Source organism: Rhagoletis zephyria, unplaced genomic scaffold, assembly GCF_001687245.7.
Source record: "Rhagoletis zephyria isolate East Lansing unplaced genomic scaffold, Rhagoletis_zephyria_1.1 Rzeph_scaffold_00319, whole genome shotgun sequence".
Classification (NCBI taxonomy): domain Eukaryota; kingdom Metazoa; phylum Arthropoda; class Insecta; order Diptera; family Tephritidae; genus Rhagoletis; species Rhagoletis zephyria.
In genome coordinates, this window is record NW_016157403.1 from 167,602 (window position 1) to 184,191 (window position 16,590).

At 41.8% G+C, this 16,590-nt stretch overlaps 1 pseudogene; it reads right to left on the bottom strand.

Moving 5' to 3' along the window:
* The window catches only part of LOC108358980 (uncharacterized), a 15,437-nt pseudogene extending 4,467 nt beyond the window's left edge, over positions 1-10,970 (bottom strand).
* Between the last annotated feature and the right edge of the window lie 5,620 nt (positions 10,971-16,590).

Sequence of the window (16,590 nt, forward strand, 5' to 3'; positions counted from 1 at the left end):
TGGTCTTCATCTTTGTTTTTATCTTTCACATCTTTGCTTATATCCTTTTCGTTTTCTATTCACGTAGATGAGATAAAATGCGATGACGTGATAAGATGTGACGTGATTTTATGTGATGGGATAGGATGTCATGTCATGTGTTGTCATATCCTCTGATGTCATGTCATATGATGTCATATCATATGATGTCATATCATGTGATGCCACGTCATGTAATGCCATGTCATGTCATACGATGTCATATCATGTGATGTCAAGTCATGTGTTGTCAAGTCATGTGATGTCATGCCATATAATATGATGTCATATTATATAATGTCACATCACGTGATATAGTGTGATGTAATATCATATTATGTGATGTAATATCATATAATGTCTCTTCATATCATGTGATAAAATGTGATGTCATGTCATGTAATCTGATCACATTCCATGTTTCGATTAGTAGATCGATAATCCTGTTGATAACTGTGTCGATAAAAATACCGATAACAATATCCATAAACATATAGAAAAATACAACGATTGTAAAATCGATTAATTCATCGATAAATATAACAATCATCAGTATCGATTATTGTACATATCGTTAACAATATAAATGACTAAATCGATAACAAAATCAATTATTTAATCGATTATTATACCGATAACAATATCCATTATTGTATCGATAACAATATCGATTATTATATTGATTATTATATCGATTACAATAGCGGTTATTTAATCAATAACAGTATCGATAACAATATCGATTATTTTATCGATAGCAATATCGATTATTATATCGATAAAAATATCGAGTTTTATATCGATAACAATATCGATCTTCATCCTCATCCTTTTCTTCATATTTATCTTTATTTTTGCATATTCCTCTTCACCTTTACCTTAAAGTGTTTAAATTTACTGTGATATTCGTTTTTGCCTGTACCTCTAGACATCTTTGTTTTTGTTTTTACTCTCAAACCGCTTAACCGCTGAGAACTATTTCCATGTGCATTATTCCCCTTGAATTTGACAATTTACTCCCAACCAACTTCCGCTAAAGAAGTTTCACTTCATAAATTCAAGAAATGTTCTTACCCTTTTAGTTACCCTAATTCTTATGTATCTTTCATTGTCTCCATTTTCGTCTTTATCTTCACTTTTGCCTTCTTTTTTTTTGACTTCATCGTTATCACTTATTTCTTCATCTTCATATTTATCTTTATTTCAAAGCTTAATTTCAAATGTGTAGTGAAACAACGGGCGAAACATGTCAAATTGAACATGTTGCAGCAACATCTATACACAATTCGAATATGTTTAACGACGGGTTTGGCCGTAATTTTCAACCAATTGTGAAGCCATAAAAACTCTGCTCATCTACGGAAAAATGCCTTTCCAACGCTGTTCTTGGTTTTGAAATCGGTTCGGTAGAATCGCTAAACGAACGGAGACAAAATTTATGTTAGCGTATTAATATATAGATCTAAATCCCGGGACTAATCCGGGGATCCCGCGATTGTATGAGCGATGTCCCGGGATCGCAAAAATCGAAAAAATTAACATCTCTAATACACACATATAAATCCAAGGCCGTGTTTAAGAAAAGCCTAAATTCGAAAATTTTTATGCGAATGAAATAAATGAGGTATCAGTTTGTTTGAAAATAGATTTAATTTTAGATAATGCTCCACACTTTGGAATTGTAGAAATTATCGACTTTCAAAACTTAAAAAATTATGAGAAATATTGTTCCTTTTTTTGTACCCGATAAAAACACCCAGTCCGACAATAGATTATTATATACCATTTTAAAGGCCTATATATCCTCCTCTCAGATCATATTCGATCTTTGAAATCGGATCAAAATAGTCATTCAAAAACTCATAAATCTACAAAATTGTATTTTCGGGCCTAAATCGACCTAAAAATTAATAAAAAATTTATAAAAATAGGCAATAATATTTCTCACAAAGATTAATAAAACTATTTCGATGGGCACCCTAGTGTGCAGCTATAGATGAGTACTAGAGTACTACCTGCAAGGCTTAGTAAATTGCCCCTTTTTGAGATTTATGTGTGACGATTGCGTTACATATATATCTAATAAGTAATAAATAAATATGAAATTTTAGCTTGATTAATACATTTTTAAAAACTTTACACTTTACTTTTTGTCCCAAAAATACGGGATTTACAACAATTTAACGGGGCAAATGAGAAATAAAGGATTTGCTTTAAAAGCCCAACTACGAACCATATATTAACAAAGTTGATCCATTTCAACGAAGTAATGTTCAGATTAGTTATAAGCTTATGATAAATTTTTATTTCATGACAACACATACAAATATATGTATGTTCGAAGACATATAGGGTGTCCCAGAAGTAACGTGCCAAACCTCAGGGGAAGGTAGGTGGGGGCGAGCTCCCTGATAAACAAAAAATTGTCGGGTAAAAGAGTCACCGTTTTTGAAATACTTACATTTTTTTTAATTAAAACAAATCGTGCCTTTTCATGTATTTTCTTTAACTGCATCTACAAACTAGGCTATACTTAGTAACTTTTTAATGTAAAATACTTCCAGGTAGTTGCTTCTCCATACTCAAATGCAATGTAGTTAAAATATAATAAGGAAGCATCATAAAATTTGGACTATGTTGGGATTTTTAACTTTTTGGTATTTTCTTCCCGAACTTTGACTATCCCTGGTGAAAAAAAATGTACTGAGCTATAGCTTTACACAACATAAAAAAAATTGCTCATTTAATAAACATTTCAGAAAGGTGCCACTCTTACTGTTTCGAATAGAAAAAAAAGTTATAGCCGCTTTTGTGGGCAAGGACTGAGACACGCTAGAATGTATTTAATAGATTTAAATTTAAGTTGCTCTTGTTACCAACCAATGACATGCTAAATAGTACAAAGGTACATTATTACCTCTTCCTGATATTATTTTATGTTTCTTACCGGAATTAGTGAAAGTGTATTTTGTGAAGTTGGACCCTTCGAACATTGTGTTATTAATACTATGACAGAGAACACGGATATTCACCTAATTTACGGTGAAGATTGCTGTAATGCCAGAGCTGCTAAAAGACTCTATGCAGAGCGATACTCCAATCGTCGGCATCCGCATCGTGAAGTATTCCCCCGGACCCATAGAGAAATATGAAGGTAAGTGATTTTTACACCTTTCTTGTTTGCTTGCTTGTTAACTATCACTTTTAACTTTTTTAAGGTCTCATACCTGGAAGGCGTGGCGCCAAAAAAGACATCCTACAACGGTAGATGTTGAAATTGTGTTAGAGGAAGTGGAACTAGGTCCTTCGACTTCAGTGAGAATGATGGAAAGACGGACGGTAAGAACGTCAATGTGACGTAGTGCGGCTCAAATGCGGTGTGCAAAATGGTCACAGTGAAGTTTGAAAAATAGGGGAAAAAGACAAATAAAACTTGCTTTAGTATAATGGTTTTATTAATTGTCCAAGTGTTTTGAATTTATGTATATAGGTTGGTTTGCAATGGTTTTACCTGAAAATAATATGGCCTGGTAGCTGCAACTTTTTCTCCGTGATCTCCCGATATGTAGTGAAAAATCTGAAGTCATGATTTTCGTTTGAACAGCCGGACTAAGAAAAAACATTGAGGGGAAATTCAACGAAAGATACCTTATCCGGCGGGAAACTTAAACTAACGGCGCGAATATATAATATATATACATGTGCACAAGTATGCATGCATAAATGTACACATATGTGAATGACACATTAGGGTGGTGCATTATCTTTTGGAAATATTTTAGCTTAAGGCCTAAACATCCCGGCCCCTTGCGGTAGGCAACATCTAAATATCGGCCGCGTTTCAGCTACCAAGCGCACATGGTTTTAACAAACAAATGGTTATTTTTGTTAGTCTTGATGTTAGTGATCAAATCGGGCAGCAGCGTCGGCCTTCCTTAAGGTAGAGCTTGTCCTTCCTCTATGGAGTGCAGATGTAAATAGAAGTGGTAATTAAGAAAATGTACGTGGTTACTTTTTCAAATGCACTTTATTTAAATTCATTATTTTTTTTCATTTTTGAGTATGATAATTCGTGGGAGTGCAATGGTGTATAGTCATTGCGCTGGGTATGCAGTTACAGTTGCATGGCTGTACTCAACCCCGACTCTTGCGTCCTCGTTCGCGCACTCTGAGCAACGTCAGCAACCCATGTGCGAGATGCGGTAACCAATCCGAGTGGAGCCTTGGGTCACGGCAGAAAGAGAGGGAGCTTCGGTGGGACCACTCTGACTTATTCGGTTTAAGGGCTCACTGAAGTCTGCAGCGTCTGTTCACCAGTAGGTGCGGCTGCAAGCGGGTGTCTGCTTGGAGCAAGCGGCTCGCTATATAAACGTGTATTTGGTTGCGAAACCACCCCCGTCCCAGCAATGGGTTGTGCGCTGGGCTTGGGACCCGCCACGTAAAAACCACTTCCAGTGAAGAAGCAAGGCAAAGCCTCGGATGAGACCCCCCCTTATGATGACGACCACGGCAAACGTTTAAAGGACTACGATTTGAGGGCATGCACCTGGAATGTCCGGACCCTTAATGGGGAAGGTGCCTCTGCCCGGCTGGTTGATGTCCTCGTAAGGACAAAAGCTGACATCACCGCCATCCAAGAAATGCGTTGGACGGGGCAAGGCAAACAATGTCTGGGGCCTTGCGACGTCTACTACAGCTGCCATGTAAAGGAGCGCAAATTCGGAGTTGGATTTGTGGTGGGAGAGAGACTCCGTCGCCGAGTACTGTCGTTCACCCCGGTGGACGAGCGTCTAGCCACAATCCGCATCAAAGCGAGATTCTTCAACATCTCGCTCATCTGCGCCCATGCCCCGACGGAAGAGAAGGATGAGGCATCCAAGGATCTCTTCTATGAGCGCTTGGAGCGCACGTACGAGCGCTGCCCCCGTCATGATATCAAAATCGTGCTTGGCGACTTCAATGCCAGGGTGGGCAAAGAAGGGATCTTTGGAACCACCGTCGGAAAATTCAGCCTCCACGACGAAACGTCCGACAACGGATTGAGGCTGATCGACTTCGCCGGGGCCCGAAACATGGTAGTATGCAGTACTAGGTTCAAGCATAAAAAGATCCATCAAGCTACGTGGCTGTCTCCGGATCGAAAAACGAGAAACCAAATCGATCATGTTGTGATAGACGGAAGGCACGCTTCCAGTGTTTTAGACGTACGCACACTCCGAGGCCCAAACATCGACTCGGACCACTATCTTGTTGCAGCCAAGATACGCACCCGCCTCTGTGCAGCAAAAAATGTGCGCCCAAATATGCAAGGAAAGCTTAACGTCGAAAAGCTGCAATCACAACAGACAGCCAGCGCTTTCGCTACTCGACTCTCACACCTGCTCTCAGAGAGCACTCTTCAACAAACCGACATATGCGAGCAGTGGAACCACATTTCCCGCTCATTAAGTACCGCCGCCGAAGAAGTAGTCGGATTTCAGCGAGCCCGAAAGAACAACTGGTACGATGAGGAGTGTCAGGAAGCTGCAGAGAAAAAAGATGCCGCCTACAGGGCCACGCTGCGATCGGGCGCAACGCGCGCTATGTGGGACCGCTATAGGGATCTGAAGAGGGAAGCGAGACGTATTTGCCGCAACAAGAAGAGAGAGGCAGAAATACGTGAGTGCGAAGAGCTTGAAATGCTGGCCGACAGGAAGAATGCCCGAAAATTTTACCAGAGAGTTAGGCGACTTACGGAAGGTTTAAAGACCGGGGCGCACTCCTGTAAGAACAATAATGGCGACCTAGTAACTGATGTCCAGAGCGTACTTAAATTATGGAGGGAACACTTTTCCGCCCTACTAAATGGTAGCAGCACGGAAAGTTGTGGAGAAGAAGAACCCGAGCCCGCAGTCGATGATGACGGAGTCGACGTTCCACCGCCTGACTATGACGAGGTACGTATAGCAATAACGCGGCTGAAAAACAACAAAGCCGCTGGAGCTGACAGCCTGCCAGCTGAGCTATTCAAGTACGGCGGCGAGGAGTTGATAAGGTGCATGCATCAACTCTTGTGCAGAATATGGTCAGATGAACGCATGCCCGACGACTGGAATTTAAGTGTGCTCTGCCCAATCCACAAGAAAGGTGACCCCGCCATTCGCGCCAACTACCGCGGGATCAGCCTTCTAAGCATAGGTTACAAGGTCTTATCGAGCGTATTGTGTGAAAGACTGAAGCCCACCGTCAATGAACTGATTGGGCCTTATCAGTGTGGCTTTAGACCTGGCAAATCCACCATAGACCAGGTATTCACAATACGCCAAATCTTGGAAAAGACCCGCGAGAAAAGGATCGACACTCACCACCTATTTGTCGACTTTAAAGCCGCTTTTGACAGCACTAAAAGGAGTTGCCTATACGCCGCTATGTCTGAATTTGGCATCCCCTCAAAACTCATACGGCTGTGTAAAATGACGTTGAGCAATACCACCAGCTCCGTCAGAATTGGAAAAGACCTCTCCGAGCCGTTCGCCACAAAACGGGGTTTCAGACAGGGCGACTCCCTTTCATGTGACTTCTTTAATCTGATGTTGGAGAAGATAATAAGAGCTGCAGAACTGAACCGCTCAGGAACAATTTACTACAAGAGCGTGCAATTGCTGGCTTATGCCGATGACATCGACATCATCGGTAACAAAAACCGCGAAGTCTGTTCTGCCTTTTCCAAGTTGGATAAGGAAGCAAAGCGAATGGGTCTGGTGGTAAACGAGGACAAGACGAAGTATCTCCTGTCATCAAACAAACAGTCAGCACATTCGCGCCTTGGCACCCACGTCACTGTTGACAGTTACAATTTCGAGAAAGTAGAGAATTTCGTTTACTTGGGAACCAGCATTAACACCGATAATAATGTCAGCATTGAAATCCAACGTAGAATCACTCTTGCCAACAAGTGCTACTTTGGACTGAGTAGGCAATTCAGGAGTAAAGTCCTCTCTCGACGTACGAAAACCACGCTCTATAAGTCACTCATCATGCCCGTGCTGGTATATGGCGCAGAAGCATGGACAATGACAACATCCGATGAGGCGGCTCTTGGGGTGTTTGAGAGAAAGATTTTGCGGAAGATTTACGGTCCTTTACGCGTTGGCGACGGCGAGTACCGCAGACGATGGAACGATGAGCTGTGTGAGTTTTACAACGATATGGACATAGTGCAGCGAATTAAAATACAGCGACTCCGCTGGCTTGGTCATGTCGTTCGAATGGACACCGACGCTCCAGCTCTGAAAGTATTCAACTCGGAAACCGCTGGTGGTAGCAGAGGAAGAGGGAGGCCCCCACTGCGATGGAAAGATCAGGTGGAGAAGGACTTGGCTTCACTTGACGTTTCCAATTGGCGTCAGTTGGCACAGAGGAGAAACGACTGGCTTGCTTTGCTGAACTCGGCCAAAATCGCTTAGGCGGTTACTGCGCCAAAAAAGAAGAAGAAGAATTCGTGTATATATAATGTATGTATGTAAAAAGAAGAAAATTACGCTCTATAGACCCCGGACAACACCTACCCAAATATGGTGCTTTGGGCGAGCAGTGGTCCAAATGTTGTGGGCAGTGTGCCAGGTAATAAGATATCTGCGTAAACGTCGGTTCCCAGGATCAAGCGTATCGGTGCTGACGCATAAAAGCGTATATGCGCGTACGGTGCAGCCACCGAGGCGTCGGCGCTGCTAGATGGGCTTATTCTGCTAAAAGTTGGTAGCGCAATAGCGTGAGTCGCTACCCGTTTGTTTTGCCCACATTTTCCTCATAAGCATACCAGACAGCCTCTTTCTCCGCTAACGCGCGTCTCGTCCAGATGCAACTCTTGGGCTAAGTCAAGTGATATTATAGTTCGAGGAGAACATACGTCGATAAGGGCGCTGATCAAATGTAGGTGCCCGCCAGACTCTACTTTAACGACTGCAGTCGGAGTGATAGCGATCATCGGTTGAAGTGTTGGCGCAGCTATGGCATGGTGACCCAAGATTCCGTTTCGGAACGCACGTCGTTTCGACAGCTGGTGAGGCCAAGTCGCCAGTCTATCTTCCTTTTATGTGCGTCGGGAGGACTTGCGTTTGAGATTGCGCAGGCGGAAAGGCCTGGTTTCCACTCCATGTAACCGGTTCCGCTCGTGCTGCAACAGGGGTCGAAAAGTCTTAGTTTCCGATCCCCTTTCTGCGAATGTGCGGAGAGGCCGAGTCTCCGCTACATCGCCTGAAAGTGCACCTTCTTCGGTATCTGGACGGAAAGGCCGCATTTCCGTTCCAGAATCGGACGCAAGTAGCGAGTTCACACCATCGGAATTTTCTTCTTCCTCTTCCAACTGTTGGGCCCATGATTTTCTCGATGTGCTGGGTTCATCCTCGAAATTTAGTGTCGAGTGGTGCTTTTCGCCACATCGTTTACATCTGCCTTCGCTCATGCAGTCTTTCAAATCGTGATTCATCGCGAGGCAATTAGCGCAATAGCGTCCTAGTAAGGCCTCATGCAATCTTTCCTCTGGCGATTCCGCATGGGCAAAGCCTGATCGGATGATTTGCGTCGCATAGGCGACATGGTTGCGTATGGCGATGAGCGCGTTGTTCGGCCCTTTTTTTCATTGCGGCAAATTGAGACATCGTTTCCTCTGAAATTGTGGCGATATTTTATTTTACGTTGGTTCGAATTTTGCGCTTGGTATGTGTTGTTTGGTGGCGAGTGTATCGACATTGGCTAATTACATTAAGGGCATAACTATTTCGCTGATGCAATACGAGCAGTTTGGTTTGTGCAAATGGGGTTTATCATTCATACTGCAGAAACTGACTCGTGTAAATTATGTATAATGGCAGCTTGCGACCCACAAAAAATGAAAAGTGGACCGCACAAATGCCATACATTCCTCGGTGCAGGAATGCATGGGCAGAGGTAAGTTTTATTTATAATGCAAACATTAAGTTTTATTTATAATAGAAAATTTGCATTTATTAGATTAAAAACTGCCAATTTGTAAAAAATTAAAAATCTCCTTACTTTACTGATATTAATTAAATAGAAATTAAATTGATTGATTGAAACTGTGTAAATATATTACCCGACAACTTCCCTGCCGGCAAGAAGAGAGACAGTTTTGGTGTCACTGGATGTGATATCCGGCTACACATGCAGGGTAGCACGTATGCAGCAGAATTTATGAATTTAAGTTGGCATGAGAAATGTTACAATAAAATATCATATTTGCCTTTCAGTTTTTCCTTAAAATATGTAAGATATCTAATGCATTGACGTCTCAACATGACAGTGCATTTTGTGTTATGGGTGAGTATTATTGTATACGAGCTGACGCTTTAACAATGAATGACCAAATAAGTAAGGTTTAGTAAGAGTTGAAAAAAGTATGTAAATCTATTACTTTAGTCCGTTTTGTTAGCATTTACTCCAGAAATAAAATTCTAATTGGAGTCAAAAAACTAAGTTCGGATGAGGAGGATTTTAATGAAGTTAGACAATATAACGTAAATGAACTTGTTTAACTATTCTGACCCCATGTACAAACTGAAACAAAATTTCAATTATCTATTTTCGGTTTACGTATAATATTGTTACTGATCCTCTTATGAAATACTCCAATTTTTGCGCCATCATGACTGCGTAAAAAAGATGAAGCATGAAAATCTACTACTACGAAAGTTTGTTGTTACTCCCGTTGTTTGAGTGATTTCTCCTGAACAGTTTGAGTACTCCGAACCCTGGTATTGACACATATCAATGAAAAGAATCCATTCACACCATTGGAATTTTCTTAATGCACGAGGTTCTACGCACGCAACCAGGTAAGAAAGTGTAAAAAATTTTAGTTAATATTAATTTTAATTAATATAAATTTTCCTTTTCAGATAAAAATACATACGACTACATCTGTCCTCGGGCGCTGGTGTGAAGTGGGGCAAGCGAAAATCTAGTGATAACAATACTCTGAATCAAGATCAATCTCTATTGGCAACTCATCACGCGCATTCCAAATTCTTAACACCTGACGTGACTGCATAACCTGCTTAATATTGAGCAACGCTGGCAGAGCTGTACATCCAGCGGTAATAACCACAGATAATGCTGAATTTTTGCTGATACCCAATGTATGGCAGGCGTCTTTCATAAATACATATGATGCCTCCATCCACACTTGTGGTGAGATCAAATGCTTATACGGCGACTTATCTATGCCCATGGGCAAAGAAATGAAGCATCCCATTAATTTTGGTATTTCATGTTCGAAGCGACCGATAAACTTGTTAAAATTTTTGCGGGCGTAAGCGATTGCCTCTGCTTGTGCCTATACCACGCGACGTGATTTGCAAAAATGCTAAGCGATGTAGTTTGAATTCAAGAGTCGAATTCTTAGCAATCAATTCGTTGGAGTAGCGTGTTGCCCACTCTAGTGCTGGCCGCAATTCTTGTTGCTGTATACCCAACAACAAGCAGCAACATCAAGTTGTCTTCATCTTGTAGTGCATCAAAGCGCGTTGTAGCCGTGAAATCGGAAACAAAATTGCGATCGATTGCTTTGCCCACTTTTGACACTGATCCGTGCAAATCACGATGGTCCGCCGAAAGCCGTTGCAATTTTTCGTTGGCCTTGTGCAATGTGTCCAATACGTGCTTCGCTTGGTACTCGTTGAGTCGTGGTTTTGCCGGTTCCATCTCGACCTGCATTTCGGCTTCATCAGCCATTGGATCATCTACATCGGAAGGCGCATCCACTTGTGTTCTGGTATTTATTGTGCCAGTCATCTCCTGCTCAGCCTCGTTGAGGGGCTTTAACAACTCTTCCAATAACGTAGCTACATCCGCAATTTCTGCGGTAACATTTTCACGTATATCTTGAAACTTAGATATTACACGATCCAACTCTTTTCTACGGCATTCAATGCCACTAGGTCTGCGTTTTGCATGTTGGAGACAGGAAAACTAGCAGAACTTTCAGTTGGAGTAACTACGTATTGCTTTGGAAGAAAATATGCCAATAATTCCAATTTTCTTCAGTCAGCCTTTTTTCTTCACTTCGGAGATAAAGTTTTTCCTTTGTTTCTGTATTCGCCACTTATCTTTTCTAAGTTGCTGAACAGTTTTAACACCAAAAGATTTTTCGTTTTACGAACTTACACTTTGCTAATTAAAAAGATATACAACCTGATAGACATATTTGTTGTTTCTTTTGGTATTGTTTATATACAAAGGTATATATATGCATAAGTTTGTGTGCCCGTTCGAAGAACATAATAAAGCGGTACCACAGTAACGCTGCCGAAAATTTGCACGAACGCTGCGACAGCTTAACTGGTACAACGCTGGTAGAAATTCACATCGAGCGTGATACCGTGGTGATGCACGCAGTACTGCGTTGGTGATTGCCAATTGAACAATGTGGAATTAATGGGGAAAGGAAACAATGATTGGATTTGTGTCGTTATTATAAGCACCTTTCAATCCTTATACTTTCTGGCAGCAAGACGATCATAGTGGTTCGTGGGATCGGTTTGATAGAAGCTCCTTTGCTTTGGTAACAATATACCAATTCTCCCATATTTTTTATATCCAACAGTTTGAAACTAATTCATTTGTATTTTATTAAGGGGTGCGCGAATAAAGAAACCATGCGGCTGAAACGACTACAAGGAGAAGCAGCCCGACGACTCTGGCCAACAAAAATGACAACGGAACCAGATATCTGTGAGTTTTAAAATTATAATTATCATTCTTAATACTTAATTTTTTAGCGGTTGATTTGCTTAACACTCTGCCTGCCCAAGTTAGTCGTTTTGCTTACCAACGCTCTCTTCTTTTGTAATACTAAGAAAGGATCATTGGTCAGGCAGGGTCAATCAGCACAATCTCTGTCGACCAAGCATAGTAAAAAACCAGCAAGTTAAAGAAAAGTTTGCATTTTGAATATTTTCACGGAACTTGCTAATTTTTCACTGTTTGTTATTCATTTTTTATATGCAGCAGTTAACTGCTTTGCAATTTATGGGTATTTTGGGTTAAGATCTGTTGATGGTCGTTTATTTGTAACCAGATCAATTCGGGGAAATCCGGGTCAGAACCATCACCGAATTTTTTTCCTAATTATTAGATGAAAATAATCGAAAACAAGAACTCTCTTAGTCGTGGGATCCTTCCTAATATAAGGAAGTGGAATCGCTTGGAAAAGGAAGTGGGATAGAATAGTGAAAAGTGGTTTACAAGGTAGTTGCGGGCTCCGAGTTTCCATCGTTGTAAGGCGGGAGTGGAACCAACTTCACCAGTGGTCTTTTGAGTTGACCTTTCTCCGTCACGATGTCCACTACTCGTACTCTGCTGTCGGCCCCAGGTTGTACGTTGACAACTCGTCCTAACCTCCATTCAGTTGGGGTTAAGTTGTCTTCCTTGATGACGACCAGATCACAAGGTTTAATATTTTCTTTGGGACGTTTCCACTTAATGCGTTTTTGAAGTCCGGTTAGGTACTCAGTTTTCCATCGCCTACAGAAAGTTTGATTTAGTGCTTTGAGTTTTTGCCACCGATTCACTATAGAGGCAGGAGTTTCATTAACGTCTAATTCTGGTTGGGCTAGAAGATGTCCACCAATGAGAAAATGGCCTGGAGTAAGCGGCTCCAGGTCAGTAGGGTTATTTGAAGAGGGACTCAGTGGCCGTGAATTGAGGCACAAGAGAGCACTAAGCTCTGCAAAGGTGTATTTGTGGGCGGACGCAATTTTTCTGAAGTGGCTTTTGAAGCTCTTTACGCCCGCTTCCCACAGTCCTCCCCTGTGAGGTGCTGCAGCGGGTATAAAATGCCACGTCAGCGTTTGATGATTGTATTTCGAGATAGTTTTATCTCGGGTTTCAGACAAAAAGCTTTAAATTTAGATCGTAAGCGTCGTGAGGCTCCGACAAAGTTAGTGCCGTTGTCGGAGTAGATATTTCTCGGACATCCTCTTCTAGCCACGAACCGTGCGAACGCTGCTAGAAAAGATGGGCTACTAAGAATACTAGTAGCTTCTAAGTGAATCGCTTTAGTCGTGAAACAAACAAATAAACAGACATACCCTTTAGAAACTCGACAACCTCTGCCGCGGTAACTTTTAACATCAAAAGGTCCAGTAAAGTCTACCCCCGTATTTGTGAAAGCGCGATTAAATGTAGTGCGTTCCTGAGGAAGAGTTCCCATAAGTTGAGTTTATGACCGTTTTTTAAAGATAATACATGTCTTACAATTATGGATAGTAGACCTGATCAAATTCTTGACTTTGGGAATCCAGTTCTGGGTACGGATGAGGCGTAGCATCAGTTGATTCTCTCCATGCAAGGAGACCTTGTGAATAAACAGTACAACAAGGCGGGTCAACCTGCTGTTGTACGGGATAATGATTGAATGGCGCTCGTTGTATGTTGTCTTGGGATGCTCCAAGGCGACCTCCGGCTCTGATAATGTCGTGTTCATCGATGAACGGATTCAGCGGAAGGATTTCACTCTTTGCATCGATTGGTTTTTTGGTCTTCAAGTTTGCGTATTCTTCACCATAATAATGCTTCTGGTAGATTTTTATCAAGATTTGTGTAGTTGTTTTAATTTCATTAGATGAAATTAAACAAGAATTTTCCTGAAATGAAGCTTTTGTTTCCGAATGAGTTCTTCGATAAAATCTCATAACGTATGATAAAACTCTCAAAGCTCTCGGTAGATCTGAAAATCGGTCAAGAATATCGATATTATTTGCTCTTGTTGTCGCATAAGTCCTCGACTTCTGTATGATAGTCTGTTCCTTGAGCGGACCACTTGGAGTTGTCTTCTTTCAGCCAAGAAGGTCCCTGCCACCACAAAGAATTGTTGACCAATTCTGACGTAGGTAGTCCTCTGCTAGCCAAGTCGGCTGGATTAGAGGCCGAGTCTACGTCTAGCCAATCCTTTTCCCCTACTTTTTCTATGATTTTCGTAATTCGGTGGCGGCTTTCGTATCCATGCGAGTACGATGGTCCAGTCCGCCCATAGATGTGTCTTCACTGATCCTAGGTTGAGGTTGTTAACTATAGAGTCTATGATTTCTGCGAGCAGTACGGCTCCGCAAAGCTCCAGTCGTGGTAGCGATATAGCTTTGACGGGGGTTACTCCGGTTTTTGCCAAAAGTAGATTGACAAAAACTTTGGCATCTCTTTTGACACGCATATATGCCGTCGCCGCGTATGCTCTTTCTGATGCGTCGCAGAAACCATGTATCTCGATGTGGTCTCCAGAGGAGAAGTATACCCATCGAGGTATTCTGATATTGTCTATTTCGTGGTAATTCTCGTAAAGTGCTGCCAACGTTCAAAAATAGTAGCAGACACAGTCTCATCCCAGTCTGTGCCTTCTAGCCAAATACTTTGCATGAGTATTTTGGATACGATGACTACTCGTGCTAGCCATCGTAGCGGACCGAAAAGCTTGGCGATAGCTGAGAGTATCGCCCTTTTCGTAATAGTGTCGCGCTCCTCCAAAGATCTGGCCATAAAATAAAATAAATCCGTATGGGCATTCCATCTTATGCCCAGAGCCTTAACCGTGCTGGTATATTCGAATGCTAAGAAATCTTCGCTAAGAAGGTCCGTTTTTGCGATGCTCTTAAGAATTTCCTCACAATTTGAGGTCCATTTTCGTAGTGGAAAACCAGCTGACCGTAACACTTCTGAGATTTCATCTCTTGCTTTAACGGTAGAGTCGATGCTATGTCCTCCAGCTAACACGTCATCCACATACATGCACTTTCGTAGTATGTTAGATGTTATTGGGAAAGAACTTCTACATCGTCAGCTAATTGCATAAGTGTCCTTATCGCGAGGTAAGGATCGCAATTAATTCATATAGACTTAGATATAGATATAGGTTCGTTCGGGTTTGTACGATAGACTATCCGCTGGTAATTGGTATGGCTGCTAATCACCCGAATTTGGCGATACATCTTCTCGATGTCGCTATTAGAAACGTATCTATATAATCTGCAGCGGAGAATTAATATTGGAAGATCTGCTTGGAGTACTGGACCTGGGTAAAGTATGTCATTTAAACTTGTACCATTAGCCGTCTGGCTTGAGGCATTAGAGACGACACGAACTTTTGTAGAGGTGCTTTCCGCCTTTATCACAGCGTGATGGGGCAGAAAGTAGTTATCGGAAGAGTCCGCTGAAATGCTACCATTTATTCTGGACATGTGTCCTAGTGATTCATATTCTGTTAGTACCCTATTAAACTCCTTTTGCAGGACGGGATCCTTTGTAAGCCGTGTCTCATTCCGGAAGAACTGAGAGTATGATTTTTTAAGAGAGGGGCCCAGGCAAATGTTTGCCGGGAACTCCTGCCTAAATGGTAGCGAAACTACATATTTTCCATCTGGGTATCTCTCGGTCGTTTTCCAATAAAGCTCTTCACAATACTTGTCGTCTTCGTTTAAGTTTTTGTTTTTCGGTATATCTTCTAGTTCCCAGAAAGCTGTCAGTTGTTTATCCAAGGCAACTTCGCTATGATAAGAAACTATTTTGTTTGTTGGATTTGGTGCTTCTGTGCAACCGGTTAAAATCCAACCGAATACGGTTTCTTGGGCAAGAAGTGTACTGAGAACATTTTTCTTCAAGCCAAACAGAATAATTTGGGGATAAATGTGTCCGCCAAGTACTTGGTCTACTTCTTCGTTAACGTAGAACCTTTATCTGCTAAAATCAGATCTGTAAATGCCTGCATAGTCATAGCGCTGATATGGAAGGATGGAAGATTTCCAGTTAATGTTGTCAGCACGAGCACTGTTGCATGTAGACTAAACAGTGGGTCAACAGGGGACCGTAGTTCTATGTTGCATGCCTCCTTGACCTGCGCAGAAGTTGAATTCGTGATGCCTGAAACTTTGGCATACATCTTCTTAGATGGCAGGTTAATTCGGCGTTTGAGTCGTTCTGTTATAAAGGAACACTCAGAACCAGAATCAATGAGCGCTCGTGCCGAAAAATCTGTACCACTGAGACGTATATTTACACGAACCGTTCCTTAAAGTACACCTGAGTTCGCATTTGCATAATTAGACTTAACGTTTTTGCTTTTACCGGAGTTAGTTTTATTGAAGTTACGCCTTGCTGCAGCTTGTTGCGAGGTTGAGGCAACATCTTTGGCAGAGCTCGGTGGCGTTTGAGGCGGTGTTGCCTTTGGCGGAATTGTCTGGGTGTGCAGGAGCGTATGATGTCGCGAGTGACACGTGCTGCAATTGAAAATACTCGTGCGTCTTGATACAGTATGTCCAGAACTCAGACAATTCAGACAAGCATTGTTGCTCTTTAAAAACTCTATTCTTTCAGTTGGTGTTAGCTTTAGGAAATGGGAGCAGCGGCGTAATTTGTGCTCATTCGTTTGGCACATTTTACATGTGAACTTGGTTACGCTTGTTTGGAACGCGCCAAGTCTTTTTGTGGGGGCTTCTTAGAAATGTTTTACGGCTTTGACGCTTTTACAGACTTTGTGCCCTTTATGCCTGACATGGTTTCCAAGGGTTGAAACCTATTCGATAGGAA